Here is a 9835-nt window from a genome sequence, read left to right as displayed (position 1 = left end):
GATGGTAACAAGAGACAAGGGACACGATGTTTTTACCCAGGTTCGGGCCCTCTCGATGGAGGTAAAACCCTACTCCTGCTTGATTAATATTGATGATATGGGTAGTACAAGAGTAGATCTACCACGAGATCAGAGAGGCTAAACCCTAGAAGCTAGCCTATGGTATGATTGTTGTTCGTCCTACGGACTAAAACCCTCCGGTTTATATAGGCACCAGAGAGGGCTAGGGTTACACAGAGTCGGTTACAATGGTAGGAGATCTACATATCCGTATCGCCAAGCTTGCCTTCCACGCCAAGGAAAGTCCCATCCGGACACGGGACGAAGTCTTCAATCTTGTATCTTCATAGTCCAGGAGTCCGGCCAACGGTGATAGTTCGGCTATCCGGACACCCCCTAATCCAGGACTCCCTCAGTAGCCCCTGAACCAGGCTTCAATGACGACGAGTCCGGCGCGCATATTGTCTTCGGCATTGCAAGGCGGGTTCCTCCTCCGAATACTTCATAGAAGATTTTGAACACAAGGATAGTGTCCGGCTCTGCAAAATAAGTTCCATATACCACTGTAGAGAGAATAATCCTTACACACATTCAATCTGCTGACGTATTCTGCGGCGTGACGTCACTCCACGGCCAAGCCTTTATTGGAAGTGTTTTTACTGTTCCACCTCGGCGTGTTTAGCGAGGCGGTTTCTTTGGCACGTCTTGTCAAAGCAGAGATCGTGTCCCCTTATTCCGGGATTCTCATTAATATGGGTGTGGGTAACCCAGTCGTTCCCGTCGGCGCGCCTCCTCTATCGAAGGCGAGTCCCGAACGGTCATGGGGAGGGCTCTTGGTATTCAACCTCTTTATAACGAGACCAAGGCCCGCTCCTTTCTTTCAATCTCAATCGAATCCGCCCCTCGCCTCGAGTTCCAACATCCAAAGCTCTAGATTCAGGCTCTACGGACCTCCGAGGATGTCCGGCTCCGACCTGCAAGGCCGGTGGATGCCTTCCTCCGTCACGGAAGAAGACGTGCTAAAGCTGAGAGACGCCCGGTATCTAACCGGCGAAATTTCGCACAGGCTGCCTGCCCAAGGGCAGGTTATTCCCACTCCCAAGCCCGGTGAGAGTGTGGTGTTCGTGTCTCACTTCCTTCGGGGGTTAGGCTTCCCGATGGACCCCTTCGTGAGGGGGCTCATGTTTTATTATGGGCTAGAATTTCATGACTTGGATCCGGAGTCCATCCTCCACATCTCATCGTTCATTGTCGTATGTGAAGCCTTCCTCCGCATTACCCCTCACTTCGGGTTGTGGCTCAAAACCTTCAAAGTGGAACCGAAGATGATCAAGGGGCGGCAGGCAGAGTGCGGAGGAGCTGTTATAAGCAAGAATGTTGACGTTCCATGGCCCGAGGGCTCTTTTCAAGAGGATCTCAGTCTGTGGCAACAAGAGTGGTTTTATATCACCGCTCCCAGGGGCACCAAATGGGTGGCGCCACCTGCCTTTCGCTCGGGTCCTCCACCGCGGCTGGCGTCATGGGTCAATAAAGGGCTCGACTGGGGGCCGTCCAAGGACGTGCCCTTGTTGCAGGGACGTATTTGAGACCTCCTAGAGAGAGAGATCAATCAGGTCGTAGTAGCGCAGGTCATGCTGATTCGTCGCACCCTGCCCTGCAAACGTCGCCCCCTCCGCCTGTGGGAGTTCAATCCGGAGGGACCACGAGCTCTCCAACATTTTATGGGCGTAACGCCCGTGGAGATGTACCAACTGTTCTTTGGATCACGAGCAATGTGTCCGGACTTGACCGAGGACGCAGGTCTGAGCTGCAATCGCCCGGATACTCAAGTAAGTAGTCCTGTACCCGGACATGCTATCCGTATATCTATCATAAACTTGCCTTTAAATGAGCTGTCCCTTGAGCAGGAGTGGATAGCGAAAGCAAAACTGATCCGGTGTCCGGCCCCCCTCCCTGAGACCACGCCGGATCCTGTGTTAACCAGGATGCTAGAGGCTGCGCCTTTTGAAGAAGGCGAAGGGGGGAACAAGGGAGCTATTGCCTCCGCGAAGGAGTTTATCAAGAAAGGAGGGATCGAGAATCCCTCCCTCCAAGGGGAGAAAAGGACCGCTTCTGAAGATCTGGAGACCAAGGCCTCGAAGCGGGGGAAGAAATCCTCGCCAGAGGGTCCTGCGCCGGGGGATGCCCCGGCCGCACTATTTCCCCTAGGAGATCAGCCCTCCAGCGAGCCGTAAGTAAAGAGGGGCGTTTTCTTGAAATGAGAGACTCCCTGTTTTATTTCTGAAGATAACCGAAATTTTTCCTTGTAGTTCGGATCTCAGCCCTTCTCAGCAGAGCTCGTCTTCAGGGGATCTTGATCCGGAGATGATGGAGAGTGAAACGCCTCTGCCTGCCGTACCGTCATGCGAGGCGGATAACCCTGAGATGTCGTCATGAAGGGTTTCTCAGAATCCGGCGGGGCCCGAAGGCAGTCGTATGTCCCCTCAAAGCCCTTCGCGTTCGGCCTTCGAAAAAGGCCACCGGACGAGTCCGGCACCAACTGGTGTATGGTCGGAGGAGCTGAAAGATCTGCTCGGGCGAGCATCTATCTCGGAAGATCACCGTGCACTAATGGGTACGATGATTGAAAGGATTTCATCCGCTGAAAGTGGATTGCATGACGCCGTCATGAGTTTACTGACGGGTTTTGAGGTACGCAAAATGATGTACCTTCTGACAGTTTTGCATATAGAATGCGCCCTGTATAGATAGTAGCCCTGAGACTCGGTGCGTTGTCAGAAATGACAGCGCGCCGAGGATCATAATCCCAGGAATAATATGCGCTCTTCCTATGTAGGTGGTGAAGCGTCCGGTGGCAAGCCGGACTGATGAATTTGCCGAACTAAAGCGGCAACTTGACGTGGCGGATTCAGACATCGCGCTTGTCAATAAGCGGCTTGACGAGTCACAAGGTATGCAGCTTCTCCACGGACACCCGGTAAGGTAGCTTAATGTCTGTGCCTTACAACATGTATGCTTGACGCAGATGGTGCCGCTGCCATGGAGAACCTTCGGGCGGAACTCGCCCGAGCCAAGGAGCAAGCCCGAAAAAGTGATGCGGCTGTTGTCGGTGTCAAAACCGGCGGATCTCGGGTAGAGGGTCCCAAGCAGTGCGTCTTAGGATCAATGGTAACAGGAGACAAGGGACACGATGTTTTACCCAGGTTCGGGCCCTCTTGATGGAGGTAAAACCCTGCGTCCTGCTTGATTGATATTGATAATGTGGGTATTACAAGAGTAGATCTACCACGAGATCAAGGAGGCTAAACCCTAGAAGCTAGCCTATGGTATGATTGTTGTATATCTATCGACTAGCCTGGCCTCGGTTTATATAATGCACCAGAGGCCTAGGATAACAAGAGTCCTAGCCGAATACGCCGGTGGGGGAGGAGTCCTTGTCTTGATCGCCAAGTCTTGTTGATTCTTCCTTGTATGCGGCAGCTGTCCGGACTGGCCCATGAGTATACGGCCATGGGGGTCCTCGGCCCAATCCAACTGATCGGGAACGACATGGTGAGTACCCCCTAGTCCAGGACACCGTCAGCTGCCTTAAAAGCGGCCGAAGAGCTGAGAGCCGAACAGGCTGCTCACTGCCGAAGCAAGAAGGAAATGGTCGAGATGGCCGTAAAGTTGAAGAATGCTACCGACCGTTGCGAGCTTCTTGAAAAAGAAGGGCGGGCGGAAAAAGAGGACCTGAAAAAGGCCGCTACTGAGACCAAGGATGCTCGCTCTGCGATGAGAGCTATGAAAGAGGACCTATGTCAGGCCGAAGATATTGCGGCTGGAAAGCCTTTTCTTCTGCGGAGGAATTCACGGATCCTAAGTATGCTCAGTTGGGCCAGCTGTGGGGTGCGGAGGATGCTTATCTGGACATGGCGGCGAGTGCCGCAGACGCGGTCGAACACTTCCGAGGCCAAAAGGATCACGGAATGGAAGAGCTTTTTTGGTCGCAGTTCCATAGTCCAGAGCGTCGGCTTCCATTCACCGATCGTTTGGCCGAATGGGCTGAGCTGAATAGGTTATTCGGACTCGCCATGAATGATGTCGTGACTCATTTGTGGCCGAAGAGGCCCGAGCCGAAGAGTTATTTTGGCTTGGTGCAGCAGTTCCTTGGTGCGGTGCTGCATATTAGTGCAATGAAGCGGTCAGCAGGCATAGAGGGTGCGCGGATGGCTCTCGCCCATGTCAAGACATACTGGGCAGAGATGAAGGCCACCAAAGTTGCATCGCAGGATTCGGACAGAAGCCGAGTACCTGCCAAGCACTATTTTGAGGAAGTCCTGCAGGGCGCTCGTTTAATAGAGACGCAGTGCTCGAAGGATATTATGTTCAAATGACATGTATGATTTGTGAAACAATATAATATAAGGGCTTTTTATACTTGTGCGTTCAAGTATTAAAATACCTCCTGTGCGGCCGTTAATGTATATGTGTATATAACCTGAAAGATGGCAGTCTTTGGCTTCAGCCCCCACGCACATAGTGCGGGGGTGTTTGCAAAAAAGGCGCATTTTCACACTTAATCCAATGTCTTGGTCCTGTTAAGGAGGTGATAGCGTAGCAAACTAGGCAACCAGACTATAATGCTTTATCACTTTCACTTATCCATAGGAGTTCGATGGTGGGGTTACTATATAGCCCCTAGGGGCACCGCGCTCTCCCGAATTCGGGGGGGGGGGGCGTATGTGCCTGATCGAGAAACGGTCCTTCGTTAATGCGGAGGAATTCTAAACATTCTGGCTTGTCATCGAGTGGTTGACCAGTCTCACGCTACATCATGACAGTCAGTTTTCGGCTTTCTCTACTGAGGTGCTCACGAGGCCGAACCCGGGAACAATCGCAGTAGTTCTCCTGGTGCCGCGTTAGCTGATAGAGCGGAACGTAAGGCAGCAAAACACAGGAGCCGGGCAAACCCAACATTTGACCAAAGACATGATTCGGAGCTGATGCATATAAGGCCTAACTCGAGACGCCGAACACTCCCTAAGGTATTCGGTCTTTATGAAAACAGGGAGAACAATGCCCTAAGCCCCTAGTGTCCAGGTACGCGCAAATAATTCTGACGCGGCCGATGCCAAAACGCAGCCTCTTCCTCGGTTATAGCAAGAAACCGGGGGATGTGTATCAACAAGAGACAGTAAAAAAGGTTTACGCAGGGTCTTAATCTAAAAAGAATCCTTGCAACGGGTCCCTACTGCACGTCTGCGCCTGTGTCTCCGTTGTGCCGTATTCTAGACGGGTGTAGCACGGTGTTCATTTGTAAAGGAGAAGAACTTAGTTGAAGAAAGATCATGCGGAAAATGTACTTTATATTAAATAAAAGGAGTACGATTCGAAAAGCGAAATAAAATTGAGCTTTATTATCTCTTGTTGTACATGCATGCCGCCCCTTGTATGGGGGTGTGCGGCTTGTAGGCCTTCATATGTGGTCCGAATGACCTGTTCAGGTGCTCGTTTTAGTGGAGCCAGATTAGTGTGTGACTGTCCAGGCAGTCCCACGTTCTTCCGTGCTCGAGTAACACTTGATATTTCCCTTTAATGAGATGATGCTGCGTGGACCGGGCATTTTAAGTGTAAGAGATGCATAATGCGGTATTGCGTTAAAGCGGGCGAAAGCTTCACGTCCCAATAGTGCTTGATGGCTACTTTTGAATGGGGCGATATGGAAGGTTAACTTTTCACGGCGGAAGTTGTCGGATGAGCCGAACACAACTTCTAGCAGTAGGGAGCCCGTGCAATGGGCATATAGGCCTGGCATTACCCCCTTGAAGGAGGTGTTGCTGTGGCGAATTTTGGTTGGGTCTATCCCCATTTTGCGGATTGTGTCCTGATATAGCAGGTTTAGATCACTACCGCCGTCCATTAGGACTTCTGTGAATTGGACTCATTCGATTATAGGATCTAATATCAGGGCAGTCCATCCTGCGTTCCGGATACGTCCGGAGTAATCCTGATGATCAAAGGTGATTGGTTTTGACAACCAATGTCGGGACTCCGCTGGGATAGGCCGTGCGGCGCATATTTCTATGGGGCCGTTCTGATTTTCCCTTTTGTCACTTGAAGTGAGTTTACTGTTTTGACTTCTTGTGGGAAATTCTTTTGTTTTCTGGTACTCTGCTTGTGGGGTTCATCATCGTCTTCGCTTGGTGTGCCGAGACCCTTGTGTTCGGCATTGAGTTTGCCGGACTGCTTGAAGACCCAACAATCTCTGTGGGTATGGCTTGCAGGCTTCCCAGGGGTACTGTGGATTTGGCATATTTTGTCCAAGATTTTGTTTAAGTTGGATAGCTCGTGGCTGTTATCCTTGAGGGGCAGTTTATTATAATTCTGCCGAGAGCTTTTGAATTCGGTGTTGACTGTCGTGCTCTTCGGGCTATTTCCCCTTGTCCGGTGTTGGTCCTTGCTGTGTTGTGGTTTCCCGTTTCCATCTCTGACTTCGGATGTACTTGGGTTGCTAGTACTACATCTTGCCAGCCAACTATCCTCTCCTGCGCAAAAGCGGGTCATGAGGCTTGTTAGTGCGGCCATTGTTCTTGGCTTTTCCTGGCCAAGGTGCCTGGTGAGCCATTTGTCTCGGACGTTGTGTTTGAAAGCTGCTAAGGCTTCGGCGTCCGGACAGTCGACTATTTGGTTCTTTTTAGTGAGGAACCTGTTCTAGAATTTGCGGGCTGACTCTCCGGGTTGTTGAGTTATGTGACTTAAATAGTCTGCATCCGGAGGGCGGACATAAGTCCCTTGAAAGTTTGTACGAAAAGCATCCTCGAGCTCTTCCCAACTTCCAATGGTATTTTCAGGGAGGCTTTTAAGCCAGTGCCGTGCTGGCCCTTTGAGCTTGAGGGGTAAGTATTTTATGGCTGGAGATCATCTCCTCTCGCCATGTGTATGTGGAGGATGTAATCCTCAATCCAGACTCCCGGGTCTGTTGTTCCGTCATATGCCTCTATGTTTACGGGTTTAAATCCCGCTGGGAATTTGTGATCCAGCACCTCATCGGTGAAACATAGGGGGTGTGCGGCTCCCCTGTATTTGGGTGTGCCATGATGTCCGGATATTTGGCGTGTTGCATTGCTTAGAAGAGCTTGCTTTCTTGGCCCGTAGATGGACCTAACTGGGCCATCCTTTTGATGTGAATCCTTATGCGGATCACATGCCGGCTTGTGTGCGGCGCCGCTTGCCGCTCTATGCTTGTCTTGTGGTCGTCTATCCGACCGGGCGGCCTCTTTGTTCTTTGATTGCGGGGGCTCTAAGGCCTCCTCATCGAATTCGGGCAGTAGTTTGCGCTTCGGGTAGCTCTTTGTTTGGCGACTGTCGCCGTATTTGTCTACGGTGTTGAGTACTTTGCTCCATCTGATTCTGAGTGCATCTTCCGCTGTTTTGAGCTTCTGCTTCTGCTTTTTCAGGCTACACGCAGTGGCGATGAGCCTTTTGTGGAGGTTCTTCTGCTCCAACAACTTGTCCAGTGTGAGATCGTCCGGACTGTTATCTTCGCCGGGGACGGGTTGTTTATCCAAGTTGTCCTGTTCGGACAATTGTTCAATGGTATGTTCGTCGTCCACCGGTTCGACCTGCTCTATGGCTGGGTCTGTATGGCCGCCGTCTTTGTCAAGGCGGGACTTTGTGTGGCGCTTTCGTCACCGTCTTGATTGCTTTTCGAGGGATTTATCCTTCGTAGCGTCCCGTTGTTCCTCGTCGTCACTTCCTTTAGGTGTATCCACCATGTATACATCGTGAGATGGGGTGGCTGTCCAGTACCCTATAGGTGCTGGTTCATAGTTATCTCCTACATCGTCGTCCATACCGTCAATGTCTTCGGAGTCGAAATTGAGCATGTCATTTAAACTTTCGACAGTGGCTATGAAGTGGGTGGTGGGCGGGTATTGAATTTCTTCGTCGTCCGCATCCCAACCTTCCTGACCATAGTCCGGCTAGGGCTCTCCTGATAAAGAGAGAGACTTTAGTGAATTCAAGATGTCGCCAAGGGGCGAGTGCTGAAAGATGTCCGCGGCAGTGAACTCCATAACCGGCGCCCAATCGGATTTGATTGGGAGGGGCGCGGGAGGTTCAGAGTCCAGAGAGGAGTCCGGCACCTCGGAGTCACGGGCTTTGCAAAGGACATGGATGGTGTTCGGCTCAATCGCTGTAGAGATCGTAGCCCTCGGGGCGGTGTCCAGCCACTCGTCCTCGATCGGTGAAGTCGGCTCCGAGCTAAGGGTCGGAGCGGACGCTGGTGCGGCCTCCAGGGCACTGTTCGGCAGCAGAGCTAGATCATACCCATCGGGACAGTGCGGCGCGCTTGGCAAGGGCTCGAATCCGTCGAAGATCAAGTCCCCGCGGATGTCAGCCGTGTAGTTCAAACTCCCAAATCTGACCTGATGGCCAGGGGCGTAGCTTTCGATCTGCTCCAGATGGCCAAGTGAATTGGCCCGCAGTGCAAAGCCGCCGAATACGAAGATCTGTCCGGGGAGAAAAGTCTCACCCTGGACCACGTTGTTGTTGATGATCGAAGGAGCCATCGGGCCTAAAGGTGACGACACAGAGGAACTCTCAATGAAAGCACCAATGTCGGTGTCAAAACCGGCGGATCTCGGGTAGGGGTTCCCGAACTGTGCGTCTAGGCGGATGGTAACAGGAGACAAGGGACACGATGTTTTTACCCAGGTTCGGGCCCTCTCGATGGAGGTAAAACCCTACTCCTGCTTGATTAATATTGATGATATGGGTAGTACAAGAGTAGATCTACCACGAGATCAGAGAGGCTAAACCCTAGAAGCTAGCCTATGGTATGATTGTTGTTCGTCCTACGGACTGAAACCCTCCGGTTTATATAGGCACCAGAGAGGGCTAGGGTTACACAGATTCGGTTACAATGGTAGGAGATCTACCTATCCGTATCACCAAGCTTGCCTTCCACGCCAAGGAAATTCCCATCCAGACACGGGACGAAGTCTTCAATCTTGTATCTTCATAGTCCAGGAGTCCGGCCAACGGTGATAGTTCGGCTATCCGGACACCCCCTAATCCAGGACTCCCTCAGGAGGTTTTCCTCTTCCTCCTCCTTGTTTTCGTTGGAGGAGTGGGCCTCGGTGTCATCGGACGATGAGTCCGACACAACCTTGCACCGGAGACCTTTCCTGGTCCCCTTGGCCTTCTTCTTGGCCTTCTTCTCCGGCACCTCGTAGGGCGCCGGAAATAGCATATCCGTTAAGAGAGCTGTTGCTGGATCTTAAGGTAGTGGAGCTGGACAGTCAATCCGCTCCGCTGTCGCTACCTAGTCCTGTTAAATTGACGTGGAGGCTTAGATTCCTCCCATGAACATACTGGGGAAAGGCGCATCTTGTGAAATACAGATAGCTTACCGGATTGGCATGGCGCTTTGCGCTGAGTCCGTGATCCTCGGTAATGGAAGGAGGTACCTCGGCGGCCTTGAACAACACCTTCCAGACATCTTTGTGCGTCGTGTTGAAGAGCTCTCACAGCGTCTGGTGTTCGGCTGGGTCGAACTCCCACATATTGAATGCCCATCCTTGACACGGAAGGATCCGGCGGAAGAGCATGACCTGGACCATGTTTTGCTTGATTTTCTTGCTTATCATATTTTTTATGCGGTTCTAGAGTCCGGTCAGCTCCTCCGGCTCGCCCCAGGCTAAGCTTTTTCCAGGAGGTAAGCCGCATGGGGATGCCACATCGAAATTCGGGGGCCGCTGCCCAGTTGGAGTCGCGCGGCTCGGTGATATAGAACCACCCTGATTGCCACCCCTTCACGGTCTCCACATAGGAGCCTTCGAGCCATGTGACG

This window comes from Triticum dicoccoides, chromosome 6B (genome assembly GCF_002162155.2).
Source record: "Triticum dicoccoides isolate Atlit2015 ecotype Zavitan chromosome 6B, WEW_v2.0, whole genome shotgun sequence".
In the NCBI taxonomy this organism is placed as follows: Eukaryota; Viridiplantae; Streptophyta; class Magnoliopsida; order Poales; family Poaceae; genus Triticum; species Triticum dicoccoides.
The sequence above is the reverse complement of the archived record's forward strand: the minus strand, read 5'-3'. Positions refer to the sequence as shown.